Source organism: Zalophus californianus, chromosome 8, assembly GCF_009762305.2.
Source record: "Zalophus californianus isolate mZalCal1 chromosome 8, mZalCal1.pri.v2, whole genome shotgun sequence".
Classification (NCBI taxonomy): Eukaryota; Metazoa; Chordata; class Mammalia; order Carnivora; family Otariidae; genus Zalophus; species Zalophus californianus.
In genome coordinates this window covers 90,706,331-90,722,729 of record NC_045602.1, presented here as the reverse complement: position 1 = coordinate 90,722,729, position 16,399 = coordinate 90,706,331, and positions in this window count along the sequence as shown.

Below are 16,399 nucleotides of genomic sequence, written 5' to 3'. Positions count from 1 at the left end.
GGAACCTGTTGAATCAGGACATACTCCTGTCTGCTCTCTACTTTTACATTCTCCACTCACTCACTTAACCAGGCATAAGTGATAACCTGTACAAGGAAACAAAGTCAGGACAACCTAAGTAAGCAGAACAGACTTGTAAGCTACTCCCAGCCCAAAGCCATTTTTAAAACAGTTCTTCCCTGAACATTGTTCATTCATGAACCGAGCATCTCCTTGTTCTGTCCAAATGTGAAACCGAGAACAGATTGAGTTCCCTAAAACACCACTACAATTTAGAAACAACTGTAAGATAAAAAAAGAAAATTTAAAAAATTAAAAAACTCACTTTGCATGTTAGTAGGTGGCATAAGATGTGTTTCCCGTTCCATATGTCCCCTATTCTTCCGGACCAGGCTCCACTAATGTGGGATGGCTGAGAGCAGGGATTCCAGGGTCCAGAGTGGACAGACCCCTGGTGCTAAAGCAGAGAATAGGGGAGAACAGTTTAGGCTCCTGTCTGAAGGCAGGAATCTAGTTCTTGTTGGATTTTGGAGACAAAGGAACAAGAACTAGAAGGGAAGTCATGTTCTTGGTGGAAATCTGATAACTGGATGTGGAGACCAAGCTGAAAGGGACATGGTCAAGGTGCAGCTAGACAAAATTCCATTTTTCCAGGGCTGCGTCTAGAAATCAGAGCAAGGGCAAAATCAAGATTAAGTTTTCTTAATGTTGATTATTTTTCACCCCAGAAGCTGGGATGAGCCTGAACTTACTGGTGAAGGACAGTAGCCCCTAAGTGTAAAAGGCTCCAAGAGGAGGGAGCCTGGAAGAAACAGAGGGCATCTCAGGCTTGTGGGAGGACTGGAGTACAATGTGCAAAGTGCCAGCCCGGCAGGGGAAATAGAACTGTCTTACTCCCAGAATGGGATGTCTGTGCATGCTCCCACTCTTCCCCTCCTCCCCACCTCCCCCTACCCCCCCCGCCATTGACCATCAGATAACGATAATTGCCCTGGCCCTCCCAGGGACTAGTGGGAGCCTAGACTGGCAGATGGAGCAGGGGAACACAGGCCCTCTGCATGGGGTGGTGTTTCAGAAGACACTCATGATTTGGGCCCAAGTGCTCCACCATTACGAGAACCCTGGGGCCTGATTGCCTAGCAGCACTTGTCCCCCACAGCTGTACCCCTTCCCTGCCAGGCCTCCCAGGCTTTGGACATCTCTCTGTGCCCCCTTCCTACTGTCTTAGCCATCCACTATCTTGACCCTGTCTTGCTGTGAGCAGCTAACATTTCCATATTGGGTTTGTCCTGATTTTCCTCACTATAAATTGGATTTACCTCCCCAGTAACGACTCCAGAGAATCACAGGGTTGTATTGCCCTCCTTATTGGGGTGAGAGTCACACTTTGCTCCGAAGACATTTTCCTTGGTGGGGAGGGGTTTTCCCTGCAACAGTCACTCTGCTTGTTTTCCAGCTCTGTCATCCTTCATTCTGTTTTGCTCTGCCTTTTTTCCCTGCGCCAAATCCATTATGGTGCCCTCAGCACCACATGGACCTTGAGTCTCACTTGTGAGAGCTGTTCCTCAAAAAAAGTGACCATGTGAGGCTGTAGATCATTAAGATAACATTAGATAATATGTGTAACCAGCACATAGCAGTGGCTCTGGCAGAATACTAGGTGACTACACGCATATATTATTATATCATTGTATAAATATGTACATTTATGTGTACATATATATACACACTCATACATATAGTTCTCCACTTATATGTAAGTATATATAGTATACTTAAATATATAAATATGCATGACTTATGTGATATGTGCAATGTTTATATATAAGTGTATTTATAAGTATATGTGATATATAATATATTTACATGTGATCTCTAACATAGTCAATATATGTACTGTACAACTCACATGAACTGGAGCTCTGAGGGCACACGTACTGGAAGGTGGATGTTCTGTAGCAGATAGTGACAGCTCCTCACCATGACCCCCTCAGATATATATTTTTTTAAGATTTTATTTATTGATTTGACAGAGAGAGGGAGAGAGAGAGAGAGAGAGCAAGAGAGGGAACACAAGCAGTGGGAGAGGGAGAAGCAGGCTTCCCACTGAGCAGGGAGCCTGACACAGGGCTCGATCCCAGGACCCTGGGATCATGACCCAGCTGAAGGCAGAAGCTTAAGGACTGAGCCACCCAGGCACCCCCACTCAGATATTTTTTACCAGTTTTGTACCCCCACCTTTCAGCATGCTTTCACTTCCAAAGGCAGTGCCTGTGTGTCTCCTCCAAAAAAAATTCCTCAGGCTAATAAAGTCTGTAGACACTGGGTGTGCCTGGGAACTTGCATTCCCCCAACCTTGGGAGGACCTGAACAATGACTGACAAGGGTGGAAATGGGAAAACCCAGCACCTTGTATTGGGGTGGAGACAATTCTGAAGTGTAGCGGGATCAAGCTGACACACCCCCTCTAGGACTACTACACCTTTCCTTTCTCCTCCTCTCAGCCTTGGGCCTTCACACTACAAAGGGTGGGAGGTGCAGTACTTGGTGGTGAGGATACCCATGTTTCTTAGAGGAATGAAGGCAGCATATATGAAGGTTTTATAACTACTGAGAATGCTAAATTAGTGGTGCAGGGTATGCTTCAGGAGTGGTCGAAGGAGGGTAGAAGTGGTGACATAAAAATGGATCTCAGAGGAAATGGCACAAAAACAGGTTAGGCTTGGACAGGTGAACTGATAGAAATGAAAATTCAGCATGAATACACAGCAAAATTTCTTATAAATAGGCTTTCTCCTATAATACCTTCATGGACAATCCCAAGATTCCCATTTCAGTTCTTAACTCTTGAGATTGTTTTACCCACACCATGGGCCATGGAGGCAATTCCTTGTGTGATTCATGATGCATCAGTGTGGAGAAGTATGGCTATGGCAGATTCAGCACAAACCATTTTGGTGTATTTGGCAATGAAAGCTTAAAATGTTGCAAATATTGAAAAGTTCTTGGTTAAGATCAAACTATCACATTGACATTCTTCTGTGTTAGGACAGTGAAAGCCCTGATATGAATTAACTGTGAAGACAACATGTTTAACACAGTTTGATCTCCCACCTTTGTTCACAGGTGTTGACCAAACCCCTGTGTCTGATTATGTGGTTTGAAGGTGAGGAGCAGGTCTGAACCAGGTGGTGTCATGAACAGGGAGCAGGTTGGTGTCAAGACGGTTGGTGTTAAGAAAGCCAGCTGGCTGATCCAGGATGAAAGATCAGGACTCAGGTCACAGTAGGCTCAATAGGAGATACAATGCAGGAAAATCTAGAGGAGAGATCTGGCAGCAAAAGACATGCAGACTCAAAGGATGTGCCTAGGAGACAAAGCAAGTCTCAGGGCCAACACTAGGTATTCAGAAATAAGTAGAAACAGAGACAGAATAAAAGGAACAGGAGGACTGAGTCTGGGCTCAAGGACCTGAAAATGTTCTTCCCAAGAGTGAAGCACTGGTCCTCCTGTCCTTTAAGTCCTGTTCCTCCATAAGGGCTGCTACTTCCCCAGGACTTCACATCCATGTGTAGATCTCCTTGTCAACCTCATGAGGTAGTACTACCAAACCATTTTATTGGTGACAAACTGAGACTTGCCAAGGCCACATCTCATATTCAAGGCACACGTTAGGAAATGATCAAGTCCATGTTTTTGACAGTAAAGCCCAGATTCTCTGCCTATTTCCTATCTGTCTTCCTGTGCATCATTTTTCCCGCTCTGGGGTCTTCAAGTCACCAACTATTGCTCTAACATATTAAGCACAGTCATTTGTGTCCTCTGGGAATATGCGAGAGACATTCCACTGACTATTAAAAAAAAAGGCTGCTCTTGTTTGTTTTTCTCAATGGCCACATAGAGTTGTCAAATGGGCATGGGATGGCAGATTAAAGAACTGTGTAATGGCAGCCGTTCACTAATTGCTGAGAACAATCTAATTTTGTCATCAGGGGCTGCCCCCAAGAATGTGAAGTACATAAACTTATGATTATATTCTTTTCTCAAACTACCTTCATGGTTTCTCATCCCAAGTCTGGTCCTTTCTCTCTCTCTCTCTCTCTCTCTCTCTCTCTCCACCAGCACCACTCCATAGAAAAACAAGAGAAAAGCTATGAATCAAAAGCAGTACATATGTATTTCTTTAATGTGGACAAAAGCATGGGAAAGCTGCCCAGGCCTCCTCTTGTTTGAGGAGAATGTTATGCCTGATGGTTCTTAAGGGTGAAATGGGGCAATTGACAGAAGCGAAACTGAGTCAGGTATGAAAACCTTCATAGGCTTCTGGATGGACTATGACCACAGCATTAGGACATTTACATCTCCCGTAAACATGGAGAGTAGTGAACAAGGGTAGTGTGGTCATTGAGAATGGTGGTTTCCCTTCTTCTTTTATTTTCTTTCTTCTTTCTTCCTTTCTTCCTTCCTTCCTTCCTTTCTTTCTTTCTTTCTTTCTTTCTTTCTTTCTTTCTTTCTTTCTTTCTTTCTTTCTTTCTTTCTTTCTTTCTTTCTTTCTTTCTTTCCTTCTTTATTTTTTTGATGTAGTATACCATGATTCATTGTTTGCATATAACACCCAGAGCTCCATTCAATGCATGCCCTCTTTAATACTCATCACCAGGCTAACCCATCTCTCCACCCCTCTCCCCTCTAGAACCCTCAGTTTGTTTCTTAAAGTCCATAGTCTCTCATGGTTTGTCTCCCCCTCCGATTTCCCCCCCTTCATTTTTCCCTTCCTACTATCTTTTATTTTTTTAACATATAATGTATTATTTGTTTCAGAGGTACAGGTCTGTGGTTCATCAGCCTTCCACAATTCACAGCGCTCACCATAGCACATACACTTCCCAATATCTATCACCCAGCAACCCCTTCCCGCCCACCCCCCACCACTCCAGCAACCCTCAGTTTGTTTCCTGAGATTAAGAATTCCTCATATCAGTGAGATCATATGATACATGTCTTTCTCTGATTGACTTATTTCACTTAACATAATACCCTCTAGTTCTATCCATGTCATTGCAAATGGCAGGATTTGGGGGGTTTTGATGGCTGCATAATATTCCATTATATATATATATATATATATATATATATATATATATATATATATATATATATAAAACATCTTCTTTATCCATTCATCTGTTGATGGACATCTTGGCTCTTTCCATAGTTTGGTTATTGTGGACATTGCTGCTATAAACATTGGGGTGGACATACCCCTTCAGATCACTACATTTGTATCTTTGGGTAAGTACCCAGTAGTACAATCCCTCATTCTTAATAATAGCCAGAATGGTTCTGCTTCCAGGAACATGGACTGGACATACTTCTCCTTAATCTTCCCATTAAGTATGAGTAAAAACCCTAAAAATTACATATAAAAAAAACCTTAATACTCTAAAACTTTAAAAAAGAAGGAAGGCTAGCTAAGGACATCAGGACTCAGAGAATGCATAATAGTTAGTTCCTCTGGTTTCCTTTTTGCCTTATATGTCCCAGATCTGGAGCTGAAAAAGTTGGCAACTCAGAAACACCAACAGGTAAAGATAAGAACAGTCCCAACAAAAGCCTGATTTCTCTAGCCAAAGGACTAAGGAAAGGACAGACTAGCAAGATAGAACAACTTCAGACAATAACCTCTCTTCTCCAGCCTAACACCACAGGAAACAGTGTGGCCTCACCTCCAACCATGCCAGCCAAGGCCAGGTAGAGAGCCTAGACTTTCACTATCACCAGGCTGTAACAAACACATCTTCCTCTACCTGCTGGAGTGTTGTCCAAGGAGGGTTAGTGGGGAGTTAAATATTTCACCACCGTGCAGTAGTAATGGGGCCAGCATCCCTCCTACAACTGCAGTGGTGGGAGCAGTGAAGAAGCATTCCAATCCCTTCCACCTGGGAGATATGAATGGAGGCCTTGGGGGCAGAAGCTGGAACTGCTGCCCTGGTCTTGCAGTAATGATGATCCCTACCCCTCCGGGGTCAAAAGAGCCCAAGGGGAACCTGGATGTACACTCTGGTCTGGCACCAATGAGGCAGTGCCTTCCTCTCCTATGCAAAAATGATGTCAGAAGAAAACAGCTGAGGGGCACTTGGGTGGCTCAGTCGTTAAGCGTCTGCCTTCAGCTCAGGTCATGATCCCAGGGTCCTGGGATCGAGCCCCACATCGGGCTTGCTGCTCGGCGGGAAGCCTGCTTCTCCCTCTCCCACTCCACCCGCTTGTGTTCCCTCTCTCTCGCTGTCTCTCTCTCTGTCAAAATGAATAAATAAAATCTAAAAAAGAAAAAAAGAAAAAAAAGATAAGCTGCAATCATTTAAAAAAAAAGAAAGAAAAGAAAGCTGAAAGAAGACCCTGAGTCTTAAACTTTAAGAGCCACAAGTCCAGATTTCAGTCAAAATTCACTTATTATAGAAAGAACCAGAAAGATGTCAAACTGAATGAAAAGTGGCAATTGATAGAAGTCAACACCAAGATGACAGAACAGTTAAATGATCTGACCAAGATTTTAAGCAGCCACAGTAAAAATGCTTCAACAAGCAACTATGAGTATCTCAAAACACATGGGAAAAAAAAAAAAACAAAAAACAGAAAATTTCAGCAAAGTCTCAGCAAAGAATTAGAAGATATAAAAACCAATGGAAATTCCTGAATTGACAATACAATAACAGAAATAAAAAAAAAAACCTTGATAAGTGGCAACAGCAGAAGGAAAAAGAAAACTGGAGGGAAAAGAATCAGTGATCTGGAAAATAGAACAATAAAAGTTACCTAATCTGAGCAGAGAGAAAATAGACTAAAAATACAAAATAAACAGAGCCTCAGGGACACATGGATAAAACAAAATATCTAATATCCAACTTATCGGTCCTGGAAAGAGATATGAAAGAGAAGGCAGCTCTAAAAAGCCAATTGAAGAAAACATCTCACATTTGGTAAGAGACTTAAACCTATAGATTCAAGAAGCTGAATGAAGTTCAAACAAGAACCCCAAAACCTCTCCAAATCCAAGTGAAGATATTTAACAGTAAAATTTATGAAAAAAACAAAGGAAAAATCTTGAAAGTAGTGAGAGAGAAATGACATAATACCAATAAGGAAAAACAATTCTAATAACAGTGGATTCCTCATCAAAAATGATAAAGACCAGAAGGAAGTAGGACACATTTCTCACGTGCTAAAAGGAAAGAATTGTCAGTTCAATATCCGATATCTGGCAAAAATGTCCTTCAGGGATGGAGGGGAATTAAGGACATTCTTAGATGAAAGGAAACTAAGAGAACTTGTCAACAGCAGACCTATCCTAAATGAATGTCTAACAGAAGTTCTCTAAGAAAGAAAATGATAGAAGAAAGAACCTTGGAACATCAAGAAGGAAGAAAACACATGATAAACAAAAATATGGGTAGATACAATCATGTTTCCTACTCATGTTTTCTAAATTATGTATGAAAGCTGAAATTAAAATTATAGCATCAGACAATCATATTAGACATATGATTCTGAATATATACAAATATTTTAAATGATTCTATTTAAGTGGGGGAGGGTAAAGTGATGTAAAGGAGGATTCTCTTTCCTGGAACAGGTAAAAATGATAATACCAGTAGACTGTGATAACATACATACATAACATTACACCTACTACAACCACTAAGAAAAGCTATGCAGAGAGCTACACTGAAAAACACTCCAAATAAATAAAAATGGAATTCTAAAAAATATTCAAATAACAGAAATCAGGAATAAAAAGAAGAAACAAAAAATTAGAAAGAAAAATAAAACAAAAGTAAAATGTCAGACTTAAGCTCTAACATGCCAATAATTATACTAAATGTAAATTATCTAAATATACAAATTAAAAGATTGAGAGTGGTAGAGTGGATTAAATAATAAAAGTTACCCAGTACTATACAGTATGCAAATGCTATATATATATATATATATCATACATGTAGTATATGTATATATATATACAGTATATATATTAATTGAAAGTAACAGGTTTTGTGTATAAATGTCTTTATATATATACAAAAAATGAAAGTAAAAGGATGGAAAATAATATAACATGTAAATAGTAATCAAAGGAATCAAAGTTTTTGCAGGAGCAGTAATATATATTAATATCAGATAAAGTAGACGTCAAAGCAAAGCAAATTACCAGAGACCAAGAGGGACATTGTGTAATAATAAAATAGTCAATTTACATCTTTCCAAGGAAGACATCCAAATGGCCAAGATCGCTCGGCATCAGGGAAATCCAAATCAAAACCTCAATGAGATACCAACTCACACCAGTCAGAATGGCTAAAATTAACAAGTCAGGAAACAACAGATGTTGGTGGGGATGCAGAGAAAGGGGAACTCTCCTACACTGTTGGTGGGAATGCAAGCTCGTGCAACCACTCTGGAAAAGAGTATGGAGGTTCCTCAAAAAGTTGAAAATAGAGCACCATAGGATCCAGCAATTGCACTACTGGGTATTTACCCCAAAGATACAAATGTAGGGATCCGAAGGGGTACCTGCACCCCGACGTTTATAGCAGCAATGTCCACAATAGCCAAACTGTGGAAAGAGCCATGATGTCCATCGCCAGATGAATGGCTAAAGAAGAAGTGGTATATATATACAATGGAATATTATGGAGCCATCAAAAGGAATGAGATCTTGCCATTTGCAACGACGTGGGTCGAACTGGAGGGTGTTATGCTGAGTGAAATAAGTCAATCAGAGAAAGACATGTATCATATGACCTCATTGATATGAGGAATTCTTAATCTCAGGAAACAAACTGAGGGTTGCTGGAGTGGGGGTGGGGTGGGAGGGATGGGGTGGCTGGGTGATAGACTTTGGGGAGGGTATGTGCTATGGTGAGCGCTGTGAAGTGTGCAAGTCTGTTGAATCACAGATCTGTACCTCTGAAACAAATAATGCAATATATGTTAAGAAAAAAAAAGAAGAAAAAGATAGCAGAAGGGGAAGAATGAAGGGGGGAGATGAACCATGAGAGACGATGGACTCTGAAAAACAAATTGAGGTTTCTAGAGGGGAGGAGGGTGGGGGGATGGGTTATCTGGTGTTAGGTATTAAAGAGGGCACGTTCTGCATGGAGCACTGGGTGTTTTGCACAAACAATGAATCATGGAACACTACATCACAAACTAATGATGTAATGTACGGTGATTAACATAACAATAAAAAATTTTTGAAAGAATTTCAAAACAAAAAATAAAAAAATAAAAAATAAATAAAATAAAATAGTTAATTTACCAAGAAGATATAGCAATACTAAATGTGTATGCACCAAACAACAAAGTCGAAAATTATATGCAGTAACAACTGATATAAGTGAAAAGAGAAAGAGAAAAACCCACAATTACAGCTGGAGACTCCAAAACCTCTCTCTAAATACTTGATAGAACAACTAGACCAAAGGTCAACAAGAGTATAAAACAACTCAACAACACCATCAATCAGCATTTCAACATTTTCAAATTAAAGTTTATAGAATACCACACAAGGCAACAGCACAATGTATGTGATTTTCAAGGGCTCACAGAACATATATCAAGACTGATCTTAATCTTGAGCCATAAAACAAACATCAACAAATTTAAAAGAATTGAAATCACATAATTAGTGTGTTCTCCCACCACAAAGAAACCAAACTAGAAGTCTAACAGAAAGGTAACAGGGAAATCTCCAAACATTTAGAAATTAGACAACATATTTCTTAGCAATGCAATCCCTGCATGAAAGAAGTCTAAAAGGAAGTAAAAAATACACAGAATGAAATGAAAATAAAAGTACAGCTTATCAAAGTTTGTGAGATACAGCTATGGTTCTGAGGGAAATTTTGAGCATGAAATATAAATGTTAGAAAAGAGAAAAGGTCTCAAATCAATCTAAGTTCCCATTTCAGGAACACATACATGCACAAAAGCAAAGCAAAACAAACAAACAAAGCAACTAGGAAAATGGAAAGAATAAAGATAACACAAATCAATGAAATGGGTGAAAAACAATAGAGAAGTTCAAACCTTACTGTATGAAAAGATCAATAGAATTGAGAAACCTCTAGCAAGACTGACAAAAAAGAGACAAGACTCAAGTCACCAGTATCAGAAATGACATGAAGGATATCAGTACAGACTTTGTAGATATCAAAAGGATAATAAGAGAATACTAAGAACAACACTAGACTCATAAATTTGACACCTTACTAAACGAATGGACCAGTTCCACAAAAAACAAAAACTGCCACAATCAACCCAATATTCAATAGAAAACTTGCATACCCCTATAAATATTAAGGAAATAGGAAACATTTCTTAATGCATTGTATGAAGTTGCAAGTATCCTAATACCAAAACCAAACAGAGACAGGAGGAAAAACAGAAAAGCAAAGACTAATATCCCTCATGAAAATAGATATAAAAATCTTTAACAAAATAATAGCATATATGTAAAAAAAAATTAAACACTATGGAGAAGTGAGGCATGTCCCAGGGACACAACCTGATTTAATATTTAAAAAATCAACGTAGGGCGCCTGGGTGGCTCAGTTGGTTAAGCGACTGCCTTCGGCTCAGGTCATGATCCTGGAGTCCCTGGATCGAGTCCCGCATCGGGCTCTCTGCTCAGCAGGGAGTCTGCTTCTCCCTCTGACCCTTACCCCCCTCATGTGCTTTCTCTCTCTCTCATTCTCTCTCTCTCAAATAAATAAATAAAATCTTTAAAAAAAATAAAAATAAAAACAAATAAAAAATCAACGTAATTCACTGTATCAATAGACTGAAGAAGAAATCTCACATAATCACATCAATGCAGAAAAAGCACTTGAAATATTCAACATCCACTTATGATAAAAATGGTCATAAAATGTTAAGAATAGGGGAACATCCTCAACGTGATGAAGGAATCTCATATATATATGAGTTATATATATGTATATATATGTAGTTATGTGTATATATATATGCAAATTGAAAGTAACAGTTTGGAAAATGATACATCATTCAAACAGTACTCAAAGGAAAGCAGAATATTAATATTGAATAAAGTAGACTTCTCAATGAAGATATTAAAAGCAGAATTTATTGAGTTAGAAAAAAGAAAAATAGTAAAAGTAATACATGAATTAAAAAGCTGTCTGCGTGAAAAAAAATAAACAAAATACAGAATCCACTACCGAACTTGAAGGAAAACACAAATACACAAGATAAGAAATAATAATAGGGAAATAACTGTTAAAAGAAAGAAAAAATTAAATCAAATGAGACTATTTCACACAAGACTATGTAATAAAATCTGAAAACCTAGATGAATTTTCTTCCTAGGAAGAAAATATTACTTACCGAACTGATTACATGAAGTCTAAAGAGACCAACTTCCATAAAAGAAATGAAGAACATCAATGAGCTTGTACACACCCTTCCCCCTGAAATAGGCTCAGTTTGATGATTAATATGGAATCTACTAAAAGTTCAAAGGCAATATAATGCTATTCTATTTGAATTGTTTTGGAACATAGACAAAGAAGAGAAAACTCTTAATTCTTTTTTATGAAGCAAATACAATTTTGTACACAACAGGAAAATACAAATGAATATCATTTATGGATATGGTTGTAAATATTCTAAACATGATGTTCACAAATAGAACTTAACAACATTGAGTGTCAATTCTCACTCATCACACTACAAGAAAATTTATAACAAATCTTGCAGTGACTTGTGGAGAAAAGGCAAAATACTTAACTTCTATGGAGAAGAACTTGACAATATCTAATAACACTGCTTCTGAATTACTTTTGGCTCTGCAATCCCATTTCAATGATTCTACTCTGAAGATACTCCTCCACAAATATAAAACAACATATGTTTATGTTTGTTTATTGGGGTATTATTAATTACATTGAAAGATAGAAAACAATCCAAAGGACCATCCATAGAGGATTGCCTGAATAAATTATAGTGTAGCCACATAATGGATCACCACAAAGCTGTTTAAAAAAAAAAAGTGATGGTGGACAGCTTCCATATATAGCATGTAAAATAAAGAGTAATCTCCAGGTTTATTATAAGATGAAAAAAAGAAGGGAGGGAGGGAAGGAGGAAAGAAGGAAAGAGAGGGAGGGAGAGAAGGAAGAAGGAAGGGAGATAGAAAACCAGTTATGAGGCAGTGTAAATAGGATGCCATGTTTTGTATAAAATAGAAAGGGAAATACTAATACATAAGTTTACATGTATATATGAATGACTTTGTTTTGTTCTGTTTCAGAAAACAAAACACTAGAGAGATAAATCAAATATTTATTCATGTTTAATAAATATTTATTGATTTTTTTATAAAATAATCACCTAAAGGCAAAAGAACAGAGGGATGAAGGATGGAATTGGAACCTTGGAGTACCCATACATGTTTATATTTGAACCACATCAATATTTTACAGAGTCAAAAAGTAAAATTACCATAAAAAAGAATAAATGGAAAATGCTAGAATTGAAAATAAATAAACCTAAGTGTACACCAAATTGGAATCATCACATAAAAAAATAAAAAGTGATTTTAAATGACTTTGAACTCTACGTATCTTTGGAGAAAATGTTTGAATGACAAGGACTGCAAAAAAAAAGTCATCTTCACTCACTGCTTTTCATTGGTAGCAATGCTGATATAGAAATGTTAAAAGGAAAAATAAACAAATAGGCTAATGTTATTAACCATGCTCTTAGGTAGAAGAGAAACTGTATATAACTATAAGTGTTCAGAAAAGCCCTATAATATAAAATTTTAATTGAAAAAGTTAGAAAGACCTAAAAGCAATGTCACCCTTGGTAGTAACCACTTCAACGCCCAGATCATAATTTCTTAGGACATCTTGGATATGGCTGATTCCAAATCTGAGGAGGAGAAGATGCAAGAGGAACCTGGGCTGTCTTGTTACATTAAAATGCCAGAGGATGATCAAAAGACAAATGGGCCATGCCAAAAGGCACGAGCACCAGTCCGAAGAGGCCCCTACCAGGCATATTTGGGACAATTTAAACATTAGGAAGAATTACTGTAACTGATTTCAAAACATTGGACAAAAATATATGTGCCCTTAGTGATAGGAGAGAGAAAGGAGAGAGGGAGAAAGGGAGTGAAGAAGAGAGAGGGAGGCAGAAGGGAGGGAGAGACAGGGAGACAGGTAGAGAGAGGTGAAGGGAGAGAGATGGAGGAGAGAGAGAGCTATTCCTTTGTCCTCATTGGAGGTGACTGACCAATTCCTTATTCTAAAAATTGATGATAGGGATGCCTGGGTGGCTCAGTTGGTTAAGCATCTGCCTTCAGCTCAGGTTATGATCCCGGGGTCCTGGGATCAAGCCTTGCTATGGGCTCCCTGCTATGGGCTTCTTGCTCTGTGGGGAGTCTGCTTCTCCCTCCCCCTCTGCCCCTCCCCCCACCATGTGCTTGTGTGCACTCTCTCTCTCATAAATAACATTTTTAAGAAATAAAAACTGATGAGGGCAAACCTCTTTTTATATGTTTATTGGCAATTTTGATTTTTTAATAAAGTACCCATTCAAGTAAAAAAAAAGCTTATAATAAAAGGAAGGAAATAAGCATTTATTCTGCCTGTTTAGAAAGAATTTAGTCATTCCTAGTTGACAAGGGCAAATTTTTCTTCCCAGGAAAACATCAACGAAAAGACAGAATTAGAAAATTGCCTTTCTGCAACCCTGAATGATGTAATTAATTCAGGCAAGGATAACCAATGGACACTAAGTAATACTATTAAATTATGGGTCTTTGGGAAACCCCACAGATTACTTGTCAATTTTAAGGGAAAATCTAAATTTACAGAGAGATCTGGCTGTTACCCAGTGCACCTACTGATAAAACTTGGTGTGAGCAATGATGGAATACAGAATAAAATAGTGTCACCCATGAAGTATTCTTGTCAAAAATATTCATACTGAATCTAATCAAATCTTCAGACCAAGTTCCTGTTTACAGGAAATACAGGGAACAAATGAACAAATTAAGTGACACCACAAGGAAATAATCAGGGAAACCCGAAATAAGATATTCTACCAGACAACCAGCTCTGTCTATTCAAAAAGGCTGCCTGCATCATGAAGAAGAAAAAAAAAAAAGTAGATCTATTCTAGATTAAAAGGCACTAATGTGACTACAACTAATGGCACTGCTCAAAGTTATTTGGACCAGAGACAGTTGGCTGGGCCAATGACTGGCCATGAGGGATACTTTGGAATGGATAATGGCCATTTACCACATTCATTTACTTTGTCAGTCATGGGAAAGGTATCAGAAGAGGAGAGAGAGAAAACAAGATTGTCAAGCATCAGAGAAAAGTTTCCAGATTTTTAAAGATTCTGTAGAATCCTTGTAAACACTCCACTGACTAAGGCAGCTTGATTGTGTTTTTTCTTTGTTTTTTTTTTAAAGGTTTTTTATTCATTTATTTGAAAGAGAGAGCAAGAGTGTTGGGGGGCGGTGGGCAGAGGGAGAGAGAGAGAAGCAGACTCTCCATGGAGCAGAGAGCCCAATGCAGGGCTCGATCCCAGGACCCTGAGATCATGACCTGAACTGAAGGCAGATATTTAACTGACTGAGCCACCTAGGAGCCCCTGTGTTTCTTCTTTGAATAACGAAATCCCAGAGTTATGCCAGTATATTACATAGAGTGTCTTTTTATATTGACACCTGGGACCAAATGCAAGGTTAAAGGTCAATTTCAGAGAAATCACATGTCAATCTGAATAAAAGTTTAAGCTTTGGGATCCTCTCATTTCCTGGAGTTTATAGTGTGGTCTGTAGGGTGGCAACATTGGCATCACCCAAGGGTTTGTTAGAAGTGCAGAATATTAGTCCCCACCCCAGATCTGTTGAAGCAGAGTCTGGGTTTTCACACAGTCTCCAGGTGGGCATTCAAAATCTAGACTGCCTTAAAAGTCCAGCTGCTCCTGACCAAACACTGGCTCTGAGAATCAGAGAGAAGACCCAGTAGTTACACCTGTGAACATTTTCTGAATATTATAACAAGTGAATTTCTCTTAAATTGGTGTTAATTGGGGTTCCCCCAAAAGCAGGCCTTTAGACAAATTTTGGGTGTGAGTAGTTTATTTGGGAGGTGACTCCAGAAAACATCATTAGAAGAATAAAGGGAGAGCCTGCGAAGGGAAGATAGCTAGTGCAGAGTGCATTCATGAATGAGTTTCCACTGTGGCCACTAGGGCTCAGTTTTACCGCTGACCTCCCAAAGAGCTGTGTCCTAAGGACTGAGGAAGCTGGGGTGTTTATCCACTACCTTCTGTTGATCCCTCTTTGAAGGCTGCTTCCAGGGCACGGACTCACAGAATAAATAGTACCTGACTCTGAGTGTAGATCAAATCTGTTCCTGAGGCCTGGGAACATTTTCGGGTAGAAAGATGCAAGGGTCCTCAGCTTGTAGTGAACTGCTTTGCAGATGATCCTCCAGTTAGGGGAACCTAAGTTGTGTGGTAGAGTATTGGCAAGCCCTACTACATTGTTGCTCATAGGGCACATCAAGTCAGGGAGTTGTAATATATCTGAGCAGTGTGGGCGGGTCCTTGGATGAATATTGAGACATGTGTGGCCAGCAAGGTCTCCTCTGGCATGTGCCTGGCCCACAACTGCACAGCTAGCCCAGTGGGAGTTTGTTTGACTGAGAGAATTGGCTCATTTTCATGAAAACATTGTGGCAATGGCCTACATACTACTTCTGTCCTCAAAATAATTAGCTAGCTCATAGGGAAATATGCCCTGAAAATTATCAAAAGAATTAATTTGGCACATTTTCTTGGAACCAGATACTGTCCCTGAAGAAGTCACGTAACTATAAAACCACCCATTGTCTTCATGTTTTCTTCACCTGAAATGATGTGGTCACAGCCATCAAAGGAGAGGAGACACTGGTGTATGTTCATGAAAGAAAGAAAAGAGGAATGCAGAGCCTAAAGGAACAGTATTATTTCCACACCAAAAAAAAAAAAAAAAAAAAGTTCACTCAAAAGCATAACACAAATGGGAAAAAATGACAGCATCTTTTTTTCTTTTTTTTTAAGATTTTATTTATCTGAGAGAGAGAGAGCACGAGCATTGGAGGAGGGGCTGAAGCAGAGGGAGAAGCAGACTCTGCTGAACAGGGAGCCTGATGTGGGGCTCAATCCCAGGACCCTGGGATCCTGACCTGATCTGAAGGCAGACACTTAACTGACTGACCCACCCAGGTGCCCCGACAACATCTTTTTCTGAAGGTGTTGTTCCTTACCCAGTTTCAAGTACATTTGGCCTTTCCCTCCTCAACAGCATCTCCAGTGG